We start from the raw sequence: 14289 nt of genomic DNA, 5'->3' as shown, positions 1-14289 counted from the left end.
CACAATGTCACTCTCTGAATCCAGGATACCACATGCACCACTTCTTCCAGAGAACCCATGGGACTGACTGCAGAGCTCACCTGCCAGATCTCAGGCAAAGGAAGTGGCACTCCAATCTCAGGAGTGAATTTGGGAAAGATCACTGGGAATTGTTTAAGAAAACTCTACAGATATCTCAAAAGCCACAACTGAGGAAGGAGACCATACTGGTTAAAAATCAGCCTGGTTTGTGGGAGAGGTGAAAGCAGTGATAAATTATATATGAACCAAATGGAAGAAAGGTGAAGCTGATGGCAATGAATGTAAATAAGAAGCTAAGAAATGTTGAAAATGGATCACGGAAGCAAAGGGACACCAGGCGAAATTGATGGTAAAGGACAATAGAAAGGAGGTTTAGAACATATTAGGAACAAAAGGAATCCTGACAGTGGTATCAGACCATTAATAGATGGAAATAAGATGTCAATATTATCATCGGAGGGGTAGCCGTGTTAGTCTGGATCTAGCAGCAAAGCATCTTGTGGCACTTATAGTTTAACAGACATTTTAGCATGATTGGGTGAATACCCACTTCTTCGGATGCAAGAAGTGGGTATTCACCCACGAAAGCTCATGCTGCAAAATGTCTGTTAGTCTATAAGGTGCCACAGGATTCTTTGCTGGAAATAAGATGATTATCAATAGTAATACAGAAAAGGCAGTAAATATTTCTGTTCTGTATCTGGGGGGAAAATTATGATGTTGTCATAGCTAAGGCTACGTTTTAGTCATGGGTATTTTTAGTAAAAGTCATGGACAGGTCATGGGCCAGAACAAAAATTCACGGCCTGTGGCCTGTCCCGACTTGTACTATACCCTGACTAAACCTTGAGCGTGTTGTGGGTGCTGGGGGAATCTGTGACCTCCATGAAAAACTCACAGCCTTAGTCATAGCATATGGTGATTCTCTTTCCATTCCACTGGTATCTTTGGAGGATGTTATATAGCAGCTACTGAAGTTAGAGATTGTTAAATCAGCAGCTCTAGATAACTTGCAAGAGTTGTAAAAGAGCTGGCTGAGGAGCTCTCTGGACAGAGAGTTGATTTCAATACGTCCAGGACTGCTGGGACAGTTCCAGTAGACTGGAAGAAAGCTAAAGATCTGCCAGTATTTAAGCAGGGTGAACAGGAGATGACCTGGGTAACTGTAGGCTGTCATTATAACATCGATTCTGGGCAAGATAATGGAATGGCTGTTACGACTCAATTAATAAAGAATTAAAGGAGGGTAATGTAATTAATGCCAATCAACATGGCTTTATGGAAAATGGATCCTGTCAAACTAAGTTGATATCGTTTCTTTTTTTGGAGATTTCAAGTTTGGTTGATAAAGGGAATAATGTGAATGTAAAATGTTGATGTCCCCCCTTGATCTCCTCTTTTCCAACGTGAATGTACCTAGTTCCTTCAGCCTGTGCTCATATGGTTTACATTTCACCCCTTGGATCATTTTTGTTGTTCGTCTCTGGATCCTTTCCAGTGTCTCTCCATCCTTTCTATACATTGGGGACCAAAATTGGACACAGCTCTCCAGCTGAGGCCTGACCAGCGCTGAGTAGAGTGGTACTATCACCGCCCGTGACTTGCATGTTATGCCTGTTAATGCAACCTAAAATTGCATTTGCTTTTTTCCCCACTCTATTCCCAAATAGCCGGGCTATGGCCTGCATCAGTATCTATGCAAGAACGAGGTATTCGTATCTGAACAGCTCACAGCCTCCCTGTGAGGTAGGGCAGGGCTTTCCAATGGTATTTAAGTGCCTAACTGCCTTGGAAGATCTGGGCCCAAGTGACGTGCCTACGGTCTCAGAAAGTCTGTGGCAAAGCAAGGAATTGAATCCAGGTCTCCCAAGTCCCAGGCTAACTCCCTGTCTTGATAGAAACGCCCTCCCTCATCTTGCTGAGGTCACATAACTTCCCATTGCCTCAGTTTCCCTGTTCAGGGAATGGGAGAACACCAGGTTCTCAGGATTAATCGGTGAGTGTGTGAAAATCACCATCTCAATATCAATACCCATATCGACCCTGTGGGCTTTTTGCCCATGCCCTGTAGTTCCCCCATTTCCAGAGCCCCGCGGGGCTTTCCCGTCGGTTGACCCAGTGAGGTGGAAGAGAATAGCAAGAGAGCAGGTGCTTTTAAGAGGAGTACAGGGGCTGCTTGGAGAGAATTCATGGTTCGGTCGGACCCGCCTGCTTTCTCACGTCCTGCTCTGGCCTCAGGTTTCTCTTTAGCCCCAGCTACCCTGATGACACTCTGGGCCATTGGTTACACCCCCGGGGTGGGGTACATTGGCAGTGTGCAGCTTTCCATCACAGCTCCGTTACTCTGCTAAGACGAGCTGCTCCCAGGAGAGGGGGCTCCTTGGCAGCCAGGCAGTGCCTCCCCGCACCTCCCGGAGATGGAGCACACAGCCAAACAGCTACAGACACGGGGCTGACGCCAACTGGATCTCCAATCAGCAGAGCCCGTCTGGTGTCAAGGGAACCGTGGCCATTTGCACCAGCTGAGGATGTGACCCTGGGTGTTAAGGCCCCCACAGCACCTAGCGAGTCTTGTCCACCCACGTGAAACTAAGTAGCTTTAGGCCTGGCCAGTACATGTCAGACGTGGTAGGTGGTGATGAGCAGTGTTGTGCTGCTGTCTGTCGGATGGGATCTGAGGGCCATGGCCCTGGCCAATGGGGATCACAGATGGTCCCAGGCTTGAGGAGCATTTTATGGGTGGGGGGTTGGATTTGCAGGGGCGTGGGGGAAATGCATCTCCTGTTATTGGCAGGGCCGGGGGTGCTGACATTTGGGGGGGGGGAGCTCTCTACTCCAGCAGCCCCCGATAGCAGCCAGCTGTCTCCCACACCCCACCCTGCCACAACATGGCTGCTGAGCATGCTCACTGCTTCATCTGTCACCACAGCCCTGCCCCCCCCAGCCATCAACAACCCTCCCAAGTTCCTCCCGCTTGGCCCTCTCCCATCGGCTTCGGCCCTCTCAGCTCCACTGCGGCTGCTCTCCCCACACCTCCCATGGCTTCCTGCCCACCCTCCTCCCCAGCCTCTGGGATGCTGTGGTCATGGCCAGTCACACTGTCTTCAGAAGCGTGCCCTGCCTTGGCTTCCCCACCTCGTTCCCCGGTCCAGCCTCTCAGGTTTGAGTCCAAGCCCCCTTCCGTCCACACACAAATCAGGCTGACTCTGGTCAGCAAATACTCACGACTCAGACCCTAGGACCGTGCTGGGGGTTGGGTCAGAGCCCGTCCGGCTGAGATTCTGCTCCAAGCCCTGTCACTTTGTGGTGTGGATGCAGCCCAAGCACAGGTCCGAGCCGGAAGGCCAGTGTGGGACCCATTAGCAGGGCTGACACCTGGGTCCAGCAGCTGGTAACCCAAGTTTACTATGTAGTTTGGATGCTGAAGTGCAGGCTTGGAAACACCCAGTCTCCAGGCCTGGTTTGCCATGCAGTGTAGACGCACCCTTTATGTGTGACCTGAATAACCTATTGATACCAATGGGCTCAATTTTCTTATTGATCGGACACCAGAGAACTCAGGCCTGGTCTATACATACAATATTATAGGGGCTAATTTAGCTATAACGCATCAGGAAAAAGATCTTGGAGTCATCGTAGATAGTTCTCTGAAGATGTCCACGCAGTGTGCAGTGGCAGTCAAAAAAGCAAACAAGATGTTAGGAATCATTTAAAAAGGGGATAGAGAATAAGACAGAGAATATATTATTGCCTTTATATAAATCCATGGTACGCCCACATCTCGAATACTGCGTACAGATGTGGTCTCCTCACCTCAAAAAAGATATTCTAGCACTAGAAAAGGTTCAGAGAAAGGCAACTAAAATGATCAGGGGTTTGGAGAGGGTCCCATATGAGGAAAGATTAAAGAGGCTAGGACTCTTCAGCTTGGAAAAGAGGAGACTAAGGAGGGGATATGATAGAGGTATATAAAACCATGAGTGATGTGGAGAAAGTGGATAAGGAAAAGTTATTTACTTGTTCCCATAATACAAGAACTAGGGGTCACCAAATGAAATTAATGGGCAGCAGGTTTAAACAAATAAAAGGAAGTTCTTCTTCACGCAGCGCACAGTCAACCTGTGGAACTCCTTGCCTGAGGAGGTTGTGAAGGCTAGGACTAAAACAATGTTTAAAAGGGGACTGGATAAATTCATGGTGGCTAAGTCCATAAATGGCTATTAGCCAGGATGGGTAAGGAATGGTGTCCCTAGCCTCTATTTGTCAGAGGAGGGAGATGGCTGGCAGGAGAGAGATCACTTGATCATTGCCTGTTAGGTTCACTCCCTCTGGGGCACCTGGCATTGGCCATTGTCGGCAGACAGGACAATGGGCTGGATGGACCCTTGGTCTGACCCAGTGTGGCCGTTCTTATATCTACATGAGGAAATTAGGACAGTGTAATCATGTCGCTCGGGGGGGGGGGGTGAAAAAACCACCCCCCTGAGCAATGCAGCTAAACCAACCCGACCCGCAGTGTAGATAGCACGAGGCCCCCTGACAGTGCCCCCACGCAGCTCCCACGGAAGGGGGACTAGAAGTTCCTTTGCACGGTGACCCTTGTAACAATGGTCTGGTCCATCCTGGCTGCACAGACTGGTCCTATAGCCCCGTGGCCAGGTGGCTGCAGACCAGACTAGCCTTCGCTCTGATCACAGGCACCCTGGTGGGGGCTCTGAGCTCCCCAGGGCGTGGGCCTGGGGGGCGGGGCGGGGCTGCTATTTAATATAGTTATTATCTCCATCACAAAGTGCCCTTGCATCTGGCTTCCCCACCCGCACCCCACAACTGCCAGGCCCCTGGTCTGTCCCAAGTGCTGAGCTCTGAGCACCAGGACAAGATGCCCACCATCAGGGAGCGGTTCCCCAGGGCCAGTGAAGCAGCTCTTGGCTGTCTGCTGCCTCTAACATATGGGCTAATGTGCCACTGCCCTCTACGGGATGCAATCGGAACTGCTCGACTGTGTGCCATAGACCCCAGACTATAACCAACAACTGGAGATTCTCCTTTAGCCTATATTCTTTCTCTTCCCACTGCATTCTTTCTCTGCCCCACACAGGTGCTCGACAACCTTGACAGCCACCTGCGGCGATCGGAATATTTCCGCTTCCTGTGGTTCCCCCACAGCGAGAACGTCAGCATCATCTATCAGGATCATACCAACAAGGTACAGCCTGTCCCACTGCAGCCCTGATCCTGTCTTCCACCCTGCCCCAGGGTGGGGCGAGGAAGGACACACGCACGGGCAGCAATGAAAAAGCAGATCAGGCACTGTTTGAGATACAATGTCAGACCCCAGCGTTGAGGAAACCACCATGCCAGAGGGCACCAGTCATGCCTCAGGGACAGCCAGGCTCAGGGCCTTCTGCTAGTCTCCTCTCCCGGGGCTGGGATCTCTCCTTGACAGACTGAAGAGGGCCCTTTCCGGCCAATGCTTGGGTTGGAGTCTCCCAATGTCCTTGAAGAAATGGGGTGATGAGTCAGTGGCATTCCAAGCCGCTCCCATTGGAGGTGCTGTGCTATCGGGGGTGCCCTCCTATGGCCAAGAGGGGTGACTGAACCCCGTATCTCCTGTACCCAAGACTCCATGATGCATTGCACAAAAGTATGACCCCAAACTCCTGGCCAGATTTGAGCGGGGGCAGTTTTGTTTTGCCACCTTCATTCCCTAGCATCCGTTTTCCGCTCCCTGCTGTCAGTGTGAATGTCCTGGAGAGAGAGACAAAGGGCTGCCAGTCTCTTCCTGCCAGGGGAAATCTCTGATCAGAGCCTTCATGTGGTACCTTTCAGCCTCCTTCGTCCTCTGCCAACTGGTTTTGGGACTATGCCGGATACTATCTGCTGGAGTTTCTGCCTGGATCAGGTAGGGATGGATTCCTGTAGTGTTTTGGTGTGGCACCCTGTTGTGGGATGGCTGTTAAGGAGTCCACTTGGGATATGCTGACGCAGCACGCCAGGCTGCTGGGGATTTACGCTGTTCCCTGCATCCACAGAATAAATCTAGGACTAGGAGAAGAGGCAACCAGCTGTTCCACCTGAATTAGGTCAGGCACCTGATCTGGGGTTGAAGGAACTTGACTTAGAGTGTGGAACTGCCTGGGTTTTAGTCCTGGCTCTGCTGCTGACCTCAGGAAGTCACCCTCCACACACACACACACACATACACTTTTTGTGCCTCAGTTTCCCCACCCTGCAGGAGCTGAGAACGTCAGGCCGGAAAGATGATGGTTGAATTCAGGGAGGGAGGATGGCTGGGACTGGCCTGGCAAGGATGGAAAGTGTAACATGATATAAAATCACCACCAGGCGATAATAAACTCTCCAGACACCCATTGTCAGAGCAAGGGGGAACCTTCCCTTACTTCCTTGCTACATCCCTGCATATCCATTCCCAGAGGTGCAGAAAGCCCTGGGACTGTTGTTAAAAACAAAAACACTCAGCGGTGTGTGTCAGTGATTCTCTACTGTTGAGGGTGATTCTCCCTCAGCTTAGCCGGGCAAGAGGGGTTATGCTTTAGGAGGAGGAGGATCTGAGTTCTAGTCCTGCTGTTACCACAAAGTGCCAAGTAACTAGCGTACATCACATGGCAATAGCCCCAAACTCCCCCGGTAGCTGCAGCTTCAGGCAGTCCCTGTTGCAAGGAGCTTGAGATCAAAACCAATCAGATGTAAGTGGTACATAGTGGAGGTGGAGGGAACTGGTTTATGGCAGAGGAGTGTTCAGAGGTTGCACAGAAGTGAGTTTTTTCTCTGTTCTGGCTGAGCTAGAGCAGATCTGTTAGCAAGAGACACCCAGGCCTGAGTTAAAGACTCTGTGTGATGGAGAATCGACCATGTCCCTGGGTGAGCTGCCCCAGTGATTAATTACCCTCGCTGTTTAGCCTGACTTTCTCTCGCTTCAGCTCCCAGCCGTTCTGCCTTGAGCTACCTTTGGCTAGATTAAAAGAGCCCTACTCCGTGAAATCTCCTCCTCTGTAGGTACTAGGGGGTTAGGACTTCTAGGCACTGTCACTGCAGCCTGTCTGGAAGACCCACAGAAACGCTGAGGCCGGCATGTTGTGACAGGGCGAGCTCATGGAGTTGCTCCTTTAGCACACCTGGTAGCAGGTCTGTAATCTGGATCTAAAGGTCCCAAGTTCAAACCCCAGTATTGAGGGATTGTTAATATAAGAACCAGAGCTTGAGGGGACTGAGAAGAAGTTCGAAAAGCCCCACCATGTAAGGAAATAACCTCTGCCCTGCAAATGCTTTAAAAATGATTGAAATAACGCAAAGGGCATGGGACAGCGTTTTCAGCATGATGCGGTGATGTAAATCCTTCAAGCCCCAGCCCTGTCTGGACTGTGCCCGTGGTGCAGTGACATGGGGTGTGGGGCTTTGCCAGTAAGGGGGCATGCAGTGGCATTGCCCTGATTCTAAGGGACGCGTGTGTCCGAGCGAGCTTTTTGGCCTCTCTGGCTCCCAGTGCCCGAGGCTGACGTCTCGGCTGGGGTGCAAGGGGGTGCAGCGCCTCAGGCTTGGGGTGTGACGGCAATGACTGAACAGTGCACTAGAGGCAGCTCAACCTCCTTCCTACTGCCCCAATTGGCCTGCAGGTCCCCTTGGCCTCACAGACCCTGAGCCAGCCCTGGCCTCCCTTTGCCCCCTAAGATAACCCCTTCCCCTCCTTACAACCTCAGGGGGCAGCTGGTTTAGTGGTGCCTCCCATTGGGAACTACTGAGGGGCTGGCTTGGCCGTCAGACCCACCCACCTCTTCGGGGAGCCCTGGCCCCTCATCAGCTGCGGATCTGACACGTGGTCTCTGTGGTTCTGCCCCGGCCCTGATCTCTCCCTGTCTCCCCTGCAGCACGTTCCTGCCCAGCCTGGTGTGCTGGATCAATCGCTTCTTCTTCTGGCTCCTCTTCAAGGGCAAGGTGGAGCATGTCGACCTCAGCTACAAGATCTTCAACTACGAGTGCCGCTTCAGACAGCACGTCCAGGACTGGGCTATCTCATGTAAGCCTATGGAACCCCTGCCACACCCAGGCCGTGCAAGGGGCTGTACGGGACTGCTGGCTGTGCAATGCAGCTCTGCACTCCGTTCATGGCCCAGGCCTGTGCATGCTAGCGGGAGAGGAGAGATTGCACGGTGCCTCTTTCCTTCCTGCTTCCCAGTCCCACTCAGGCAGGAGCCGGGCTCGGAAAGCCTTCCAGTGGTAGGGATTGACTCATCTGCTCAGCGACCGCTGGATGTGCCCAGAGCACCTGGATGTCCAGGCTGGGGTGTGCGAGACAGCCAGGCTCTGGGGTAGCCAGCAATCCCTTCCAGGATGGCTGGGCCCAGGACAGACTTTATGGGGCACCACTGTGCTGTGATCCTGGCAGCAGAGACCCCTCCTCACACATGACTGAGCAAGGTGTTAGGCTCAGCACGGCTTAGGGGTATGGGGGCAGGGCTGATGCAGAGACCCACAGAATTTAGGCCCAGATCCTAACTCCTGTGGCTTAACGCCCACTGAGGCCAATGGGAGTTAGGTGCCCAATACCCTTGGAGGCGTAAGTTACTGCTGGTTATTGCTTTCACACCTGGTTTTGTTCCACTTTTGGGACCAATCAGCCGATTCCCACCCACGTGGGTAACCCAGCCGCCGGCGCACTGGGACCTAATCCGGTCCTCCTCCATTGCAGGTTCCTCAAACAGACACAGAAGGGTGAATTCGTCGCCTCTTCAGAGCACACTCGGCACGAGGCGGTGAAACGCTTAGGGTCGTCGCTGGCCAAGAACCCCAGTGTGTGTGTGTATGGGGCGGGGATTTCTCCAAACACATGCGCAGAAACTCAGAGCAGCATCGCTCTCTGTTAGCCTGAGGCCGTCCTGCAGGGACCAGCTCCACTGGTGGCTTACAGGCTGGGAAGGTGGTTCTGGTCCCGGCTTAGCTCTTCAGCATCTTCTCTCTGGGAACGACCTGTAAATAAACGCTCACAAAGGAGGAGGGATTTTAATGCCAGCTAGAGCCAAGTGTGGTGCAGGCAGCTGTGAAAGCTTCCCCTCGGCTCTGCCAGCGTGCCAGCCCCAGCTATTCCAGCCCTGCTCCCCAGGCTCTGCGCGCGCCGCAGCCCCCCAGCCATTCCAGCCCTGGCTCCCCCCGCAGCTCTGCCAGCGCTGCAGCCCCCAGCCATTCCAGCCCTGCCCCACAGCTCCTGCCAAGCGCCGGGCCGCAGCCCCCAGCTGATCCTCCAGCCCTGCCCCCCATGCCAGCTCTGCCAGCGCGCCGCAGCCCCCCAGCTGGCCTCCAGCCCTGCCCCCTCGGCTCTGCCAGCGCGCCGCAGCCCCCAGCTATTCCAGAGCCCTGCCCCCAGCTCTGCCAGCGTGCCGCAGCCCCCAGCCATTCCAGCCCTGCCCCCACAGCTCTGCCAGCGCCGCAGCCCCAGCCACTCCAGCCCTGCTCCCCAGGCTCTGCCAGCGCGCCGCAGCCCCCAGCCATTCTAGCCCTGCCCCCTCGGCTCTGCCAGCGCTGCAGCCCCTAAGCTATTCCAGCCTCTGCTCCTGCAGCGCTGGCCACCGCGCCAGCCCCCAGCTATTCCAGCCCTGCCCCACCTCTGCCACAATGCCCCTCAATCCTGGCCCAGCCCCTGCTATCTCAGCCCTGGGCACCCCACACACAGCTCTGCTGACATCCCCAGTCCCAACCCCGCAGCCCCCTGCTAGCCCCAGCCCTGGGCTCCCACCCATTAGCTCCTGCCGGCTGCAGCCTCTGCTATTCCAGCTCTGGGCACCGCACACCCCTGCCGACGCCTCAATCCCAACCCGCAGCCCCTGCTATCCCAGCCCTGGGCTCCCACCCCACACCTCTGCCAATGCCTCAATCCTCACCCACAACCCTCGCTATCCCAGCTCTGGGCTCCACCACGCCTCCTGTCGGTGCCCCCTGCTATCCTCAGCTCTGGGCACCCCACACAGCTCTGCTGGTGCCCTCAATCCCGACCCGCAGCCCCTGCCCTTCCAGCACTAGGGGAGTTGTGGTCAGGCTCAGAACGCCGCCCCGCTGTGGGGAAGGGCTATTTGAGGCCCAGCAGCGAGACGGTGGCTCCAGTGCTAACGTGCGCCTAAAGTGGTTTGCGCCTGGGCAGTGAGAAGACGTAAGGAGGCCTGCTGGAGCGAAGGCCGTGCTGGAGAACAACCCCAAAGTGGTGCACACTACCCAGTGGAGGGGTGCGCTTTGCTCGGGGGACGATGATCTTGCTGAGTCCCTGTTTCAGAGAGACAGCTGCTACATGAATGCTGGTTATGTACAGGTAAAGCGGGCTGGGCCGAGGAACGGGCTCTGGCTCTGGCAAATGGCTGGCTGCGCACAAGCCAGAGTTAACCTGGACATTGGAAGCTGGTGTTACCAGACGTCGACGGCTCGGCCGATCCAGATCTCACTGCTCGCGGCTCGGCCCGAGTTGGTGGGCGGCAAGCCCCAGAGTTTTCTTCCCTGCTGCATCATCGGGGCAGAAAACTGTCCAGTGGCTTGAGAGTCCTGACGATGTTCCCAGCTATGGGACTCTGGGCCAGTCTGAAAGTCCCCTCCTGCGTGTTCTCAGCTTCCCCACATGTCACATGGGGATTACAACACGGGCTGGTTCATGGGGATTTTAAGGGTTGAGTTGATTATTGACTCCTCAGCTGGGTTGGTTTGATCCTGAACATACGAGATTAAAAGAGCTGTCGGGTCTCTGTCCCCGGGGAATTTTTATTGTTACTTGTTTACGTTAATTGTTCTGACATTGTGGGGATGTCTAGGGGCCCCATCATGACCAGGACCCCGTTGTGCTGACAAACACAGACCCGGAAAATGGTCCTCAGCCTGTTCCCCAGGGCTCTGTCCCGAGCGAAGTGGGTCTCCCAGCCCCCTTTCCCGGGACACTGCACAGCAGAGAGATCCACCATCTCCCTCCCGGGACGCTTTTTCCTGCCATTCAGCCCAAGTGCCCTTGGCTCAGTTTTTTAACCCAGGCTTAGGAGGCAGGAGCACGTCTCTGGCCCATCTGGTCTGAGCTGGAGCAGAGTTCTATGGGCCCTACCCAGCCGGGGGTTAGTCCTCGAGCTCCGTGGCAGCGGCTGCTGCTTCTAGCGCTGGGACAGTGCCGGGTTCACACCCCCACTGCTGGCCCGAATTGGGCTGGGCCGCAGAACTCAGGACTCCCAGTAGGTCCCACGAGCATCCCCAGTGGGGGAAATCCATGACCTCTGTGAAGGCGGTGGTAGCTCTGCCCCCTGTGGCCAGTCCGTAAGAGGCTAACGAGTCTGGTGTCACGTAATTTCTTGGTCATTTTGTGGAATCGCCAAAGAAATCCTCTGGGAAGGGGGATGGAGGCAGCTGCTAGCCACTGACTCCCGCCCCAGCCCTCAGGTCTCACGGGAAGGCTGACGTGGCCCTGGCTGGACTACTGGCTCGCCTACGGTAGAGCACTGCGAAGAAGGCTGGGGCGACCGCACTGGGCAAAAGGTACACCGCTGCAGCTCTGGCCCGTGGGCTCAGGGAGGAATCAGAGCCCAGCCTTTAACCCTTTGTGAACTAGATGACTGTGACCCACACCCAGGTTCTGTGGGTAATGAGGGAGGGAGTGGAGGGCCTGCCTGGATCTCACACTGAGGCAGAGTCGTGATCTGGCTCAGCTGGGAACCCTGGCCTGCCCTCTCTGACACGCCCCAACATCTCCACTGCTGTGGGTTCCTGGCCCCTTGCTCACTTCCTGGGCAGGGGTGGGGTGGCATGGAATCGGACGGGGGGCAAGGGAAAGGCCTCCTTTAGATTCAAGGACGGGTGGTGAGGCGAGGTCCTCCTGGGGCAATGTGGGTCAGGGAGAGATGGGGGAAGTGGGTGGCATGGCTCAGCTTTGAGTCTAGACCTCATGGATGAGCAAATTGGTCCTTCAGACTTAGGAGGGTCTGCTCTACACTGCACATGGAGCCCGGGCTCTGGTTCAGGTTTGAGACCAAGCCCCCTTCCGTCCACACACCAATCACTCTGAGTCAGGCCAGCAAGTGACTCAGAGCCTGGGCCCCAGGACCTCTTGGGTTAGGGGTCGGGTCAGGAGCCCAGGTCCTGGGCTGTGAGTTGGGTCCAACCCTGTCATTGTGCTGTGGGCCTGAGTCAGAAGGTCTGTGTTGTGCAGTGTGGATGCATTAGCATGACTGGAAGACCCAGTGGGCCCAGCAATTATGCAATGTCCAGGTTTACTATGCAGTGTGGGACTCCAAGGCTGGGCTTCTGGAAAGGAGCTTCGTAGACCTGGCTTTACAAAAACAGGGGATGTCCCTAAAGGTGTTTGAGGTGGTAGGGGTTTCTAGGGCAGGTTTCACTGTATGTGATAGTTTGGACAACTCTGGACATCACAGGTCTTCCGGTCTGTAAGAACCACACCACTCCTGGGCTGCTCCTCTGTCCTGAGCTGGAGCCAGCCTGGTCCTGCTTGTAAAGCCTCTGGGGTCGTGGGACTCTGTTGCTGTTGCACAGCTACTGGTGGAGCTTCTCCAGACGAGCACACGGAGAGCTCGTGTTCTGGCCGCTGTCTGTTCAGTGTTCGTGGGCAGAGGGTCTACCTCTACACGGCCGCTTCCTCTCGTGAGGGCTCACACCTGTACCCGGAAGGACTTTGAGAAGATGTATCCCAAGCTCCGAAGTTCTGCACCATCCGGGAGGAGCTGGATCCCACCGGCATGTTCCTGAACACGCATTCCTGGAGAAGGTGTTTTATTGAGGAGGACGGGATGCTGGAGCAGAGAAATGAAGCTTCGCCAACCCATCTCCCTTGCTCTGTCCTTTAGTGAGGTGGGCAGTGCCCTTGTGAGACCTGCTGCCTTCCATGATGTCCCCAGATTAGGAACTCCAGCTATTATCTCTGGGCTTTCCAGCACATCCCGGGCTCCAGCCTTCTTACGCTGGAAGCTCTTGTGCCAGGGACTGTCCACGTTTAATGTCCTGTACAGCCCTAACGCATTGTCAGAGAGAACACATCAATAAAGAAACCATCAGTGAATGGAAACAGTCTGTAGGCTCTAAATGTAAAATGTCGGATCATGTGCTGATCTCAGGGGGCTTTTACAGCTGCCACTCCTGAGAAAGTGCTGGTCAGGGTGTTATCTGCAAGTGCCAGGAGTTCTGGGGTGGGATTCTGGCCTGGCTTTGGAAAGGAGCACAGATTTAGCTCCATTATACAGGCGTAAGCTGGTTCTGGTATCTCAGGAGCTCAAGAAGTGTCCCAGAGTCTCAGGGTGTTCGATCCAGACCCATCTCTAAGGGGACAAGGGGTGACAGGTTCACGTTGGCCAGAGAGAAATGGCCAGCGCTGGGGAGAGCTGCAGTGTGATCGTGGAGTGTGTTGAAGCACAGGACCCAGAGATCTAGGGTCTATTCTCAGCTTTGAGCACAGACCGTCTGTGTGGTTTCTTTGGGCAAGTGGCTTCATCTCTTGTCTGTTCCTCAGCTGCAAAATTCCTTCCCACCCTCCCCAAGTGTGGTCTGGGAGGCTCAGATCACTACTGGGCTGGGTAGCACTACAAAGCCGCAGGTGCTGGGAGATGCAGAGTCTTGGCGCATTGGGGGGAAATGGTGGTGCACATTTTTTCCTGCATCTTATGGCAGTGGGATTCCTGGTACCCCCTAAGGCTCTGCCACTGGATCTGTGAGAGTTTCAGCCAGTCTATGAATGCAGCTTTCTAACAGTGAAACTGCAAGGGGCAACCAAAGGCTGGCAGAGGCTGGTCCATAGCAATTTAAACTTACAAACCATGGAGATAACTCACTGATATTGTAATGAAACTGTCATGTGTGTGTTACTACTGCTCCTCTGGCTGGATGGATTGAGAACTGCCATACTGTGTGTCACGCAGGCCCTATAGTGTAAATATTTAATGAGATTCTCCTCTGAGCAGACTGGTCTGGTCTCTTGGAGAAGCGAGGATCTGAAAATGTCAGTGTGAAATTTCTGAGTGTCTGCAGTGCAGCATGGTGACAGTCCTGGACGTCCAGGCTAGCAGTGGATTTGTTAACAAGAGCTATTTTCCCTCCCAGATGTAAAAGCTTAATTGGGAAGGTGCAGTGCATGAAAACAGGATGAGTAGCCCAAGCAAGTTAGCAGTAATGCCGTGTGTGCTGCTGCTGTATAGTCAAAGGCAATCAGCCTGAGATCGGCTGAGCTTCTCTCAGAGTCTGCTCTGGGTGGCAGGCACTTTGCAAAGCAGGAATCTGTAGAGAGTAAAC

At 54.4% G+C, this 14289-nt stretch overlaps 1 pseudogene; it reads left to right on the top strand.

Annotated features, from left to right (window-relative positions):
* Positions 1–12651, top strand: part of LOC120393483 — a 36331-nt pseudogene extending 23680 nt beyond the window's left edge.
* Positions 12652–14289: the final 1638 nt, after the last annotated feature.

Source organism: Mauremys reevesii, unplaced genomic scaffold, assembly GCF_016161935.1.
Source record: "Mauremys reevesii isolate NIE-2019 unplaced genomic scaffold, ASM1616193v1 Contig20, whole genome shotgun sequence".
Classification (NCBI taxonomy): Eukaryota; Metazoa; Chordata; order Testudines; family Geoemydidae; genus Mauremys; species Mauremys reevesii.
This window is presented reverse-complemented; position numbering and strand designations above follow the sequence as displayed.